At 43.7% G+C, this 12,934-nt stretch overlaps 1 protein-coding gene across 4 annotated transcripts in view; it reads right to left on the bottom strand.

Moving 5' to 3' along the window:
• The window catches only part of LOC138625264 (SPRY domain-containing SOCS box protein 4-like), a 70,773-nt gene that overhangs the window by 38,506 nt on the left and 19,333 nt on the right, over positions 1 to 12,934 (bottom strand). The window contains exon 1 of one of the 4 annotated variants that reach the window (XM_069706062.1): positions 7,412 to 7,648. The exons of 2 other annotated variants lie outside the window; for them this stretch is intronic. The gene's annotated coding sequence lies outside the window, so the exon portion shown is untranslated. Of the gene's footprint in view, positions 1 to 7,038; positions 7,219 to 7,411; positions 7,649 to 12,934 lie in introns of those variants that run through there. One more of the 4 variants, XM_069706063.1, reaches the window with a different exon arrangement.

Here is a 12,934-nt window from a genome sequence, read left to right as displayed (position 1 = left end):
TCAGTTACTTAAGCCTGGAAAACCCAAAATAACGAGTTGAAATATACTTCAAAAGTAAAATTTTAGAGGCCACTGGTTGTATTTGTCTATAATGTGATTTGCTTTAAGGTTAATATTAAAAATATGAACATATAATATGAACCTTAAACAAAGACCATTGACACAAGCACAAATATTTCCGATAAACCAGACAGCCACCACACCACAAACTGAAGTCATGGTACAATTTCACACATACTGTACAGACACACACACACACACACACACACACACACACACGGTTCATCTTTGTGAGAACATTCCCTTCCATAATGTATTTCCCATCCCCTCACCCTGTCCTTAGCCATCACAACTAAATGCCTGACCCAAACCTATTTCAAACTTGAGTCTTAACTCTCACAGCCCTTTGAAGGTGAGTCAGAAAGTGAAGACCGCTCAAAATGGTCTCACTTTCCCAAAATATCCTCCCTCTCCCAGAGTCTACAACTTAAACTGGTCCTCAGGAAGAGAGTTGTACTGTCTCAGTCTGACCACTTGCCCTTCTCTGTTTTTGGCAGCTGGCAGCAGCCATGCCAACCAATATGTGCCACTACTCAGTTTACTCCTCAGCATGAGAGGAATCAGTGCTCGGACACCCACACCCACACACAGCACAGACAGCTGCGTCAGTGTGTGTCATCACGTCTGGCAGGTGGGTTCAGGGTGGATGCTGCCTGGAAGATTCCAGAGTCATCGCTGCCAAACTTCAGCCAAAGAACACACTATTTAACACTGTATAAACTATCAGTGTGTTTGTGTGTGTGTCTCAGCTGGCACAGCGTGTTGGATGACGATATGGCATTATGGGCTGTCATCAAGAAGGCACTTGGCCTCTGAACCCGTATCATCACGGTCACCGTTGCGTAGTAACCTCGCAAGAGGTTGGTGATGGGCTGGCGCGGCGTCTGCTGCTGCGAATAGCGGCAACATGCTTCTCCCATCTGTTGTTTACTTTCCCTCCCGCCCGTCCCCCCCCCCCCCCCCCCGTCCCCCTCGATCTCTCTCATCTTCTGCAACTAGCTCCTTCAGGCTACACTCATTCCTCCTCCCTTTATCTGTACACTCAGCTGGGTTAGACAGGTATGGAGTGCACAGAGGCTAACATGGGAGTACACACATGTAAACACACACACATGAATAAATACAAAATGCATGTGATAGTATGATTTAGGGCTGCAAGACAATTATTTCCAATAACTATTCATCAGTTATTAATCTACCATGTTTCTCTTGATTAACTGACTGACCTTTTGATGTATAAAATGTCAGAAAATAGACTTTTTGCCCAATTTGTATCACATAAGAGAACCGGAATTCATTTTTAGAAGTTCAAATTACTTCAACAATTAATTGGCTACCAATCATTGAGCAGCAATATGGAAGAATGAAGAGGGAGACTGTGAGAAAGAAATAAGGAATTGATTTGGAATGAGACAAGTTCAGGAAAAAGTACAAGTTACAAGTAAACTGTACTAAAAGCTATGTAAAAGTAGAAAAGCAGGAGATAAGGAGGCAGGTAGAGGGTAGACAGACCATATTGTGCACCTGGTGTGCGGGCTGGCTTCATCTGGCCTCTCCCGCTGTACTACTAACAACCTCCAGTCACCAGAAAGCTTGTGTGAGGGAGGTGTGTGCGTCTCTACGTGTGTGACGTTATGTGAGAGGAGGATGCTGCGTGTGTGGGTGTCTGTCAGTTTGTCTGTCTTTGTCACACACTGTGTATCATTTAAAACTGTCCAACAAGCTCTGACAGTGCAGACAGACTTTGAAGTATCACACACACACACACACACACACACACACACACACACACACACACACACACACACACACACACACACACACACACAAATACACAGCTCACACAGTGAGAGGAAACTGCTGAGGAACCACTCACTCATACGTCATCACTCTGAGAACAGACCAGAACTGTCTGTGGGCTTTTCCACACAAGTCATGTCAGTTCTCCACGGGAGCCAAAACCCTATGAATAAATATCAATTTATGATTAGCAGAAAACAAGTCCTGTTGTGTTTTCCATGCAGTGTTAAATACAGTAGTATTTAGTGTACGTGTGCGATTGCTTTTGTCTCAGGACAATCAGGACCAGTGACTCACAAGGCCACACAGGATGAAGACTAACAGCTTGACAGTCATTCAGCGTTCTTGTTTGTCTGTCCATTCATAGTCTGAGAGTGTGCACGTATGTGCGCATGTCTTTTCATCCCAGATCAGCTTGTCTAAAGTTATAACCCAAACCCCTGCAGACAGTGACAGCCAGAGAAACAGCTGTTGGATTGCACCACTAATTAGGTGTGTGTTCTTTTTTTTAAAATAAGCCATTATGATTTACCTCGGTTGAAACTGCATGATTGTACCTACATGGACGGGCTGTCTAAATAGAGCTCTCCAGCCTATGTAATGAAAACGCTACGGCTCACTGACGCTGATGAGATACTATTTAACAAGCAAAATTTATGCATTTTAAAACAAAAAAGTGTGCCTAAGAAAATCAGTCAATGCCATAAAAGTAATGTCTCCATTCAGCAACTGGTTATTGGCTTAGATAAAGTGTTAATGAGGTGCTGGTAGATGGATTTTGTTAGCAGAGCCAGGCTACCTGTTTACCTTTCTTTTCAATATTCATGGTAATCATTTTAACAGGCTGCTGGTTGTTTCTTTCCATTTACTGCAGAGCCATTAAGAGTCACATCAATCTCAATCTAACTTCCAGCAACAACAAAAAAAAAGTAAATCATCTTAATTCCCAAAACACCATTCACTTTCTTTATGCAATTTCCACTCACTAAGAGCAAAAGGGTTATGACGTGCAACACAGCCAAACTCCATTTCAGTCAACCTTAATGACCTCTGAGACACCAGGCACATTGATTTTTGAAACACGCTGTGCAGCGAGTGGCAGGTTCATTTGTCTATTTCAGTTATCACACCAGAGATATAACAGCTTCCTCCTAAAATATTGAGGTGTCTGTGTTTCTCTAAAGGAAATGCTATGACTCTGCATTTAATACGCTATCAATGTGCAAAATTAAATCTTTAACTCACCTGTCAGGGTTTGGTGAACTCAAATTATTCTAGTTGTAAATGCTTATTTAAGAACAGAATTAGTTGTGTGTTAATTTAAAACTTGCTCACTTGCTGATATGTTGGTCATGCCTGAACTTCATCATGGAGAGCAGGAGAGCTGTATTTGACAGGAAACACTGTGAAGCCTGAGAGCAGGCAAAGGGCAGACCAATTTCATATGTCTCATTTTAACAGTCACTATAACTTTGCTGAACCCCGTGTTCTTGTTTTGCCTTTCAACTCAAAGACGTTTATTCATTGGCCATATCACTTCATACCACCATCACACAAGTGATTTTAAAAACACTCCAACCTCATCTGAACCTCAACTGTTGTGCTAAATTACCCTGACTTTGCCTCATTCTTATGACCTCTGAAACAAGAATCACAACGTGGTCACTTCTTCCACTTCCCACTCCTGGGAGTACATATGGGCAGCGTGGTGTACAAAAACAGAGCTCACATGCAACCCCAAACACAAATTTATATTATATGCCATCTAGTCATAGCAACAGCTGGACCCCCTAGATTAAACAAACTGCCATCCTCTCCACATTGCTGACATTCATTCCTGCTGAGGGAATCCCCGGGTAGCCGAGGAAGTCTTCACGAGACATAAACTGTATCGTCTGGCTACTAATGTAATCTCAAAGTACAGACGGAGACTCCAGCCTGGGACCTTAACTTTTTCTCACTGCCGATGAGAAGAATAGGTGCACTTACAAAAGCATCTTTGGACTTCTTGGGCAGTTGTAGAAGGAGATATCACCTCTCTTTTATCACAGTCTCTTATTTCCTGTTCCCTTATCCATTTGTCTCTGCCCCCTGTCTCTCTGCCTTAGTGCCGGTAAATCCACGGGGAGCTCTGCAGAGCTGACACTCTGGCAATTGGTACAACTTATCTCGGGCCTGCCACCAAATGCCCCAGCGTCTACCATGCGGCAATCAATGCCAAGCTTAGCGGGCAGAAAAAGCATGGTTGGCAAAACACCGGACACCAGCAAATTCACACATAGCTGTCTGCTAGTACATATGTTCACTGACAGTCACCCCCCTCATACAGAGATGAATTCACGCATGTATTGCGAAAGTTCTCTGATTCATTACTTTTCATATATTCCCACTCCAAAAAGAAGAGTGCCATCCCTTCTTTCTTCCGTCACAGTCTGAACCATTTTATAAAGTAACTCCAATCCTCGTGTCCCTGATGAATCATGTTCCTTGTCCCACAGCTTCCTCCTCTGTTTGCTTTAGTCTGATTTCTTGAAATGAAAAATTCCTCCTTAAACGTCCCTCGCTTTTTCTCTTCTATAGTAAATTGAATGGCTGGTGATACACGACGACTAAACTGTTTCCTTAAAACAAATTGAATGTAGTGTATTTAAAAGACTGAAACACAGAAGATCTACGAACACACATACGCTGTCTGCTCCTAAGTTCTTATACTTCTCTGTCGTGACACTTTAAAATCCATGGTGCACTAAGGGAGGACCATTAGTGCTCCAGTGATTGAACACTCCTCTGCGGACAGCTACGCAAAGCCTATTAATCTCCCTCGCATATATATGGATAGACACACACACACACACACACACACACGTATAGACAGAGAAGGCCTTGTCGATGCCATCCATAAAGCTCCCTGGGGGGAGCAGTATATTCCGGTGGAAGATTCACAACCCCAGCAGTTATGAAACTGAATCAAAGTCTGCCTGAATATGACACACTGCTGCTGCCTCACTCATTACACATCCAAACCGCTTGCACAAATATGATGAAACACATCACGCTACGCAACCCAAACGCAATCCAACAAATTATTTTTAACTCTCTTACAATGGAATAACGTCTAAAACTACATTGGGTCACAGATTTTAGGGGGTCTCACTGGACAGCTTTATACACCTAAAATAAGAGAAACTGAAGAGCTAAAAGTTTTTGTAGAGCTGATGAAGAGTCCGTTTATTGATTAGTCAACTGGCAGCAGGATCATTAACATCAGTTTTAATTGATTAGTCATTTCATTTATTTATTTTTTTTAATTTTTTTTTATAAAGAAACCAAACTATGCCATGTTAGAAGCTCTGAGGCTGTTCTTAGTCACTTCTTAGAGCTAAATGCTCATTTCAGCATGCTAACATACTAACTAACATGCTGATGTTTAGAGAGTGATGTTGCCATGTTGACCATCTTAGCGAAGTGCTTTGCTTATGTTTACTAATTAGCACTAAGGTGCAGTTGAAGATGATGGGAATGTTCAAATGGCAAATTTAAATTTGGACCTGATGATGGCGACCATTATTCTAGCTCTGCCTCTCTACTGCAAACAGCTACAGTCGCTGTAATTACAGTCTGGAAACCTCACTCAGAAACCAATACCAATTGGTAACACCAATCTAGGCCTCCATGACTGTTCGTACAAAATTTCATATCAATCCACCCAATGGTTGTTAAGATATTTCAGCCTGGACAAAAGTGGTGGACCAATAGACCAACACTGATATCTCTTCAGCTTCAAATTGTAAATTATATTTGAGTTTTGAACCAACAATGCAAGCAATGTGAAGCGAGCAATTTTCCTAAAAATTTGTATAGACTTTTATAGAAATCATCAATTCATCAAATGATCATTTGAAGGTAATAGAAATAATTGCAGCCTCAGCTCTGTGACACACAGAAGCACATGTTTTATGATGGAGGTACATCTCTCTCCGCACAGTGTTAATTCGAATTGTTTAATGCAAAGTGGAAAGCATAGTGCTGTGCCAGGACATTTGACAGGGAAAAGTGTACACACACACACACACACACACACACACACACACACACACTCACTCACTCACTCACTCACTCACTCACCAGGACTCACACAAACAGCATGATGCTGAGAAACCTCCCCACTGTTCACAAATTGCAACCAGGGGAAGACAGAAATGGAAGAGACAGAAGCAAAAGAAATTTAAAGCGGTGCCCGAACAAGTGACAAATAGGGGTACTAACTACAAAAAACAGGCAGGGGCTGTGATGGAGGAAAGCTGTATGGATCTGAGTGAAATACAGAGAGCGAAAGGGAACACAAACAATAGAAGAGTGAAAGAGGGAGAGAGAAACAGAGGTCAGCAGCTGACAAAACAATAAAGATAAAGACAGAAAGGAGAGCTGCTATCTCTCTATCCCAGGATGGACCACACAAATAAACCCTCCCACCCCAATCCATAGACTGAACACAACACTGTGAGAAAAGCTACTGTGGACAGCGTGGAGTGAGCTGCCAGAATAGAGGTGTTTGTAACATATAGACAAACAGTGTGTTTAAAAATAGAAAGCAGGATCTATCCTATTATTGTATGTGAGCGAGGAGCCTATCCTCAAACTCTCAACTCTATGCACACACACACACACACACACACACACACACACACACACACACACACACACACACACACAAAGGGGTATCCCAGCTGGCCAGCTGAGGCCTTGAGACCATTAAGAAAATTAAAGGCGACAAGATGAGGAAGCAGGGGAGGGACAGAGGAGGAAGGAGAGGAGAGGTGTAAGGTAGCATCCACATGAGAAGAGAACATTCAGTGGATCGTCAGAAGGTAAACAGCAGCAGCAGCAGCGTGGGCTCATCTTCACTAATAAACACATAATGACAAACAAATCATACTTACAGCTACTTTTAAACCTCAGGCATGAATTGAATATCGCTGTACAAACTATCAGGAAGAACAGAGCATCACACACACACACACACACACACACACACACACACACACACACACACACACACACACACACACACAGCTGTAGGGCTACTCTGTGTCCTCCACACACACTCCTGAAATAGGAACAATCTCTCTTAGAGTTGACAAACTGATTGTAGACAACACGTCAGATCAAGCTGCTTACAATGGATCTCCAGTGACTTTTCTCACGTCTCGCTGCATATAGCTGTTCAGCCCGAGTCCATGTTCGAAATCCAAGCGGCAGCCAAAAACACACCTCAACTCTTCCAGCCAGTCGCCAGCAGCGAGAAGAAAAAAAAAAACAACAAAAAAACAGAGGAAGCCAGGAGGAAGGAGGAGAGCAGCAGCCGGCAAGACTGACTGAAACAGAAAGAGAGAGGATCTCTCTTTCCTGAGAGCTGTCCACCTCTGCTTCCTTCTCCTCCACCACCCTGGCTTTTCTCCTCCCTGAGGCTATCACTTCTTCCTCACCACCCCCCCCCCCCCCCAACCACCACCACCACCACCACCACCACCACCACCTTCCCCCGACTCACTTGTGCGCCAACTCCGACTCCTGAGTGTTTCCAAGGCGGCACCGTCACGACGTTCTCCGCTGACAACCAGCGGCTCCGAAGCAGACTTTCGACCACACTCCAGTTTTAGTTCCACTTCGGTCTTTCCGAGAGAGAGAGAGAGAGAGAGAGAGAGAGAGAGAGAGAGGGAGAGACATGAAGGGCTGAAAGCCGATCCTCTCTGATCTCATCAAGCAAAGTTACCAACAGCAACCAGACCAGCAGGCAGCTGAGAGAAACACCCGGTTCGCCTCCCTCCCATCCCCTCCCCTCCCCTCGCTGACTCCCCCCCCCCTCCTTACAAAGAGCTTCACAGAGCCAACCAACCAAACCAACACACCCCTCCCCCGTCTGCTACAGACACACACACACACACACACACACACACGCGCGCGCACACACCCCTACACGTGCCACATACACTGCACGAGCAGGGCATGTGCACATTTTAGGCATCAAGGCGAAAGGGCCAGTCATGTCCCGTGTGCACCACAAAGTCGATGTAAAGTTAAAGTTAACACATGAGTAAATACCACACAAGAATACTATTATACAAAAAGCCATCTCTTTTTTTTCTTTTTTTTTTAAATGCAGAAAAATGTGTGAAAAGCTAAAGAAAAACACTTGAAAAGAAAAGCTGTTTTCGCCCTGCTCGATTATTGATGCGGAATAGGAAGTGTTCCGTTTGTCTACTTTACATGTCTCCATTTAACACCTTTCATTTGACTACCAGAACTTTTCATCTCCATGCGGCACTCAGTGGTGTCTGGCTGACGACCAGCTCCCTTTGGTTCAGCTGTGTTGCTCTCTCTCCTCGCTCTGTTCTTTCCTATTGTCACGTTGTAGATGTGCGCAACTGCGCATTACTGCATAACTTGGCTCTGAGGTGATGTGATGACTACGTTCATTTATCAACCCCTCCCGGCAGCAAACATCAGTCATTCAAAAAGTCGGGGAGGGGGTAAGGGAACATTTAGCAGAGGAACATGCACTCCTCGCACGCTGTCCTTGCATCTTTCTCTTTGAGCTGCAAGAACTTTAAAAACAAGACACACAAAATACACACACTTAAACAATAACACACAAAGACACGTAAGTAGCGAAACCGACTGCAGGATTGAGGCCCAGCCAGCTCACTTCCTGCATGAACTTCCTTTTCCCAGGGCTGCTGTGACCACGGGAGAAGCAAATCCCCGACACCACGTCTCCCACCATATCACTGCCATATCATTACCTCACATGAACTCAGGCATTCAAAGGTGACGCGCAGTGAGAGAGTCGTGGGACAGTAAGTGATGGTTGGTTTGACTTTTGTTCTCAGACATCTACAATTAGCAATGAGGATGCGTTTAATTAGGAGGTGGCTGCAGTCAAACGAGACACCGTTACCCATCTATCACGCATACACGCAAGGACGCGCGTCACACGCTTAAAGGAACAGTTCAACATTTTGGAGAATATTATTTCCTGCATTCCTGTGTAGAGGTACATGAGAATTAGGGACTGATACTCCGACATATCTGTCCATTTAATGTTAAACTCCAGCCAAGTTTATTACAAAAAAAAGCATACAATTTTGAATTTGCTGTTTGATGGGGCATGTGCCTTGAACTATTTCTTCACCAGTAATTACTGACTATCTGCAAACTGCAGGCATGAAACAGTCTGGTGCAAAATCCTCTTTAAAACACCAGGGTTTTGTTTCACACTTTGGGTTATCTATGGATTACACAATATATTTAATGTTAATTGAGTTTAAGAGGTGATGGTGGGTAGATTTTGTCATTTGACAGAGTAAGGCAAGCTGTTTCCAGTCTCTGTAATAAACTAAGCTAATTGGCTTCTGGCTGTAGCTTTATATTTCGTTCATATTTAACTCTGGGCCAGAAAGTGAGGAAGCATTTTTCACAAAATGTACAACTTTTGGGCTGTGAAAATGGCATATACTTATTATTAAGCATGTAAAGAAGCCAGGAAATATATGAGTGTGACTTAAAGTTCATAACTATTTGAAGAAAACACACACACACACACACACACACACACACACACACACACACACACACACACACACACACACACACACACACACACACACACACACACACACACACACACACACCAAATGCCAAATCCTGTCAACTGGCCTCATTCAGACCGAGAAGTGGAAAAGAGGAAATGTGCAGATCTGTACAAACACACACACTGGCGGCTATGGATCACCTGAAGCAGACGTATGGGTTAGATGCACTACCTTTACCCCCCCCCCCACACACACACACACACACACACCTCAGCCTCCAAACTAACACTAGCCAATCTAGGTCAATGGTTTTGAATGGAAGCAGTCACTGTAGGCTCAAGGTAATAACCACAGGTAGGGAGGAGGGGGACATTTGAAGTGAGGTTAGAAAGCTGGCAAAGAATCTAAGAGTCAGTTCCCACAAAAGCCGTGCTGCTGGGAGGCCAAGCTCAGGTTTTATGGTTTGGGGAAATATTTCAATGAAGCCAAATAAGGATTTACTTAAAAAGTTTTGCCTTACTTTATTATTTTTAGACAATTGGGTGCCCATGAAATAAAGTAAAATTCGTGGTTGCCCTAATTGCTGCAATCCTGTCATTCCTATTTTGCCTGCAGCAGAAATCCAACATTTCTGCCACAAAAAACAATTAAGTGTGGTTCCTTCCGGGTCCTGGAAGAGATCAGCTTTAAGGCCAGAGGACAGGGTGAATTTTAAAGTAGGTGACAGTATCTTGTTTCATTATTTTACTGCTACTAATTTACACTTTAATTTGCATATAAAATACAAACTCAAACTCAGCCCCCTAATTCTGCTGGATTAGAGGCTTTTCCGGGTTTTAGTTTTGGTAGGCTTTGCTTCAAACCAGTGATCACCGAAATGGATTGTTTTGTCCATTACAGCAGTAACATACGGTATGCAAATTTCCTGACAGTGCACGCCACCTGATAAAGTAACATTAGGTGTTAAAGATAAAATCCTCCATGTAGTTTACCACACGCATGGTATTTATTTGATTAATTGATTTAGCTGTAGAAGTCGCAGCACCTGGACCTCATTGTCCTGAGTTTGATAACTTTTCTGTGCTACACAGTAAGCCGGATGTTTTCTTTCCATTCTCTGCCTCTCGGTTTCCACATTCATTTATGTCACTGTGTAAATTGTCCGAACACGGATGTTTTTCTGTCATTCTGCTGAATAATAAAAGGCTTAAGATTTCCTTCTATCATCCTGAATCGGAAACCAAAGATACAGTTTGACATTCAGGCTTCAAACTGCGGTACATCCCCCATCTTCTCTACAGGACCCGGCCGTAAATTGCCCACTGATTTTCTGCCTCAAGGCACATCCACACTTAAGGGACCCCATGGGGTCTGGAGCCGCATGTGTGTCTTTGCGTGTGTGTGTGTGTGTGTGTGTGCGCGTGTGTGTGTGTGTGTGTGTGTGTGTGTGTGTGTGTGTGTGTGTGAGAGAGCTAATCTGGAGGACAATGGAGGCCCTGTCCTCACCAGACACACAGAGAATTAGGGCTAGGGGCCTCACAGCTGAGCATTTTACTGACAATAGAAACTGCAAGTGTGTGTGCATGCGCATTTGTGTGTGTGTGTGTGTGTGTGTGTGTGTGTGTGTGTGTGTGTGTGTGTGTGTGTGTGTGTGTGTGTGTGTGTGTGTGTCCTGTCAATACACATGTCAAACACAAAGCCATCCAACTGTCCACATTGCCCAGGGGAGGCGGATCGACAGAGGGGGCGGGACGGACGGATAGATGGAAGTGGAGAGCAGAAGTTAAACAAAAATGGGAGAAACGGGGGTCTGAAACGTGCAGCCTCAGGGTGAAGGGTGAGGTCAGTTAGAGGGAGGGGGAGAAAGAGAAGGAGGGTAAAAAAAAAAAAAAAAAAGGGATAGAAATGCTGTGTACCAAGAGAAAGGGCAGACAGGGGCAAAAAAAATAATGTTTAAAGCGTCACTTTTCCAAACGGTTTAGATCAGAAACAAATGTCGAGATACCTACTGTATGTTAACAATATACAGTAGCATGGAGACATTTGGTTGTTTGGCGTAAACTCAATGTGAATCCATTACCTAACTCCTGCTTTTAATCCAACCCTGTCCTTAAACTAACCTTAGTCTACAACCACAATAATATGTTTGCATTTTTAAATGGTTTTAAAATGAAAACATAGTAGTGTGGATGTGGCCTTAATTGTCAATATAGAATCTAATTTCTACTTTTGCACCAAATCCCAGCCCTCCCCGAGCCCCTTTAAAGTGTGATGAGTGGCAAAATCAGTCAAGAGGGTTGTTCCCATCTTTCTCTGACTTTGAAGGCATTTATTAAAAATAGAAATATAAGAACACCAGCATTCAACTGTCACACTGTGTGAACACAAAGGAAAGGCTCGCTGAAACACTTGTCTCCTTTCCCTCTTACACACATCGATATAGATACCGGCCGTCTGAGTACAGCAGGTATCCATTAATTCAGCCAGGCTGCACAATCGATGATGGTAAATGGAGGCAGCAGGAGGGACACACAGCGATCTGCTGCTTTCATTTCCCACCATCGCCTCTCTCCCTCCCTTCATTAAAACACAACCTCTCCTCGTCTTCTTTCACTGTAGGAAAGCTCACTTAATGAGTCACAATCTCACACTGCACAGCGCTCATGCAGTTTTCTTCAGTTATATTGTCGCTGCCAGGTATCATGTCTGTCCTTCAGCGCTCCGTGCAATACCCATATCTCTGTCTCTCTCTACGGCCATGTCAGTGTTTTGTTGAATTTGCAGTTCACACTGTTGTTCAGCATTTTTACCTCCTAAATTTCATGGGTTTGGAAGGATTGTTTGTTACTTCATTATGTCAGCAAGAAAAAGTTCTAAAAAAATGCTTCACGTGGCAATCATATCAGCATTTCTGGTTAACCTTGTTTTAAAATGTATCTAGAGCATTTAAAATGTCTCTTTTTAGCTGTATAATTGTAAGCTTAAAATGTGTACAAGGTCAAAACAAAAAACATGTTTCAAATCTTTTCATTTTAATTTGTCTCCCTCGCTCCACCCGATGGCCCCTTCCTCACCTTCCTCCCCTCTCTGCCCTCCAATCCATCCCTTCACCTGTCATCTCTACCCTCTCCTCCTCATCTCTTCTATCTCTGCTCAGCCATTCATCAGTGCTGCACCTCCCTTGCCACTCCTCTTTTTATACCCTCCCTTCTGTGGCCTCCCTCCTTCCTTTTCTTTAACAGCTGCTGGTCTACGTCTGTCACTGCTGACAAGGGGTCAGCAGCCACGTGCCAAGTCCTCCCCTCAGTGTCCCATGGAGACCCTAAATCATTTACATATGCACACACACACACACACACACACACACACACACACACACACACACACACACACACACACACACACACACACACACACACACACAGATCGGTTTGTGATAGGTGGCTGTCTCCCTCCTACAGAGAGCGAGGAAAGCACACAAA

The sequence above is a fragment of the Brachyistius frenatus genome, unplaced genomic scaffold (assembly GCF_029030835.1).
Source record: "Brachyistius frenatus isolate BFR_SWC_R1_liver_20210118 unplaced genomic scaffold, ASM2903083v1 Contig_61, whole genome shotgun sequence".
Classification (NCBI taxonomy): Eukaryota; Metazoa; Chordata; class Actinopteri; family Embiotocidae; genus Brachyistius; species Brachyistius frenatus.
The sequence above is the reverse complement of the archived record's forward strand: the minus strand, read 5'-3'. Positions and strand labels throughout refer to the sequence as shown.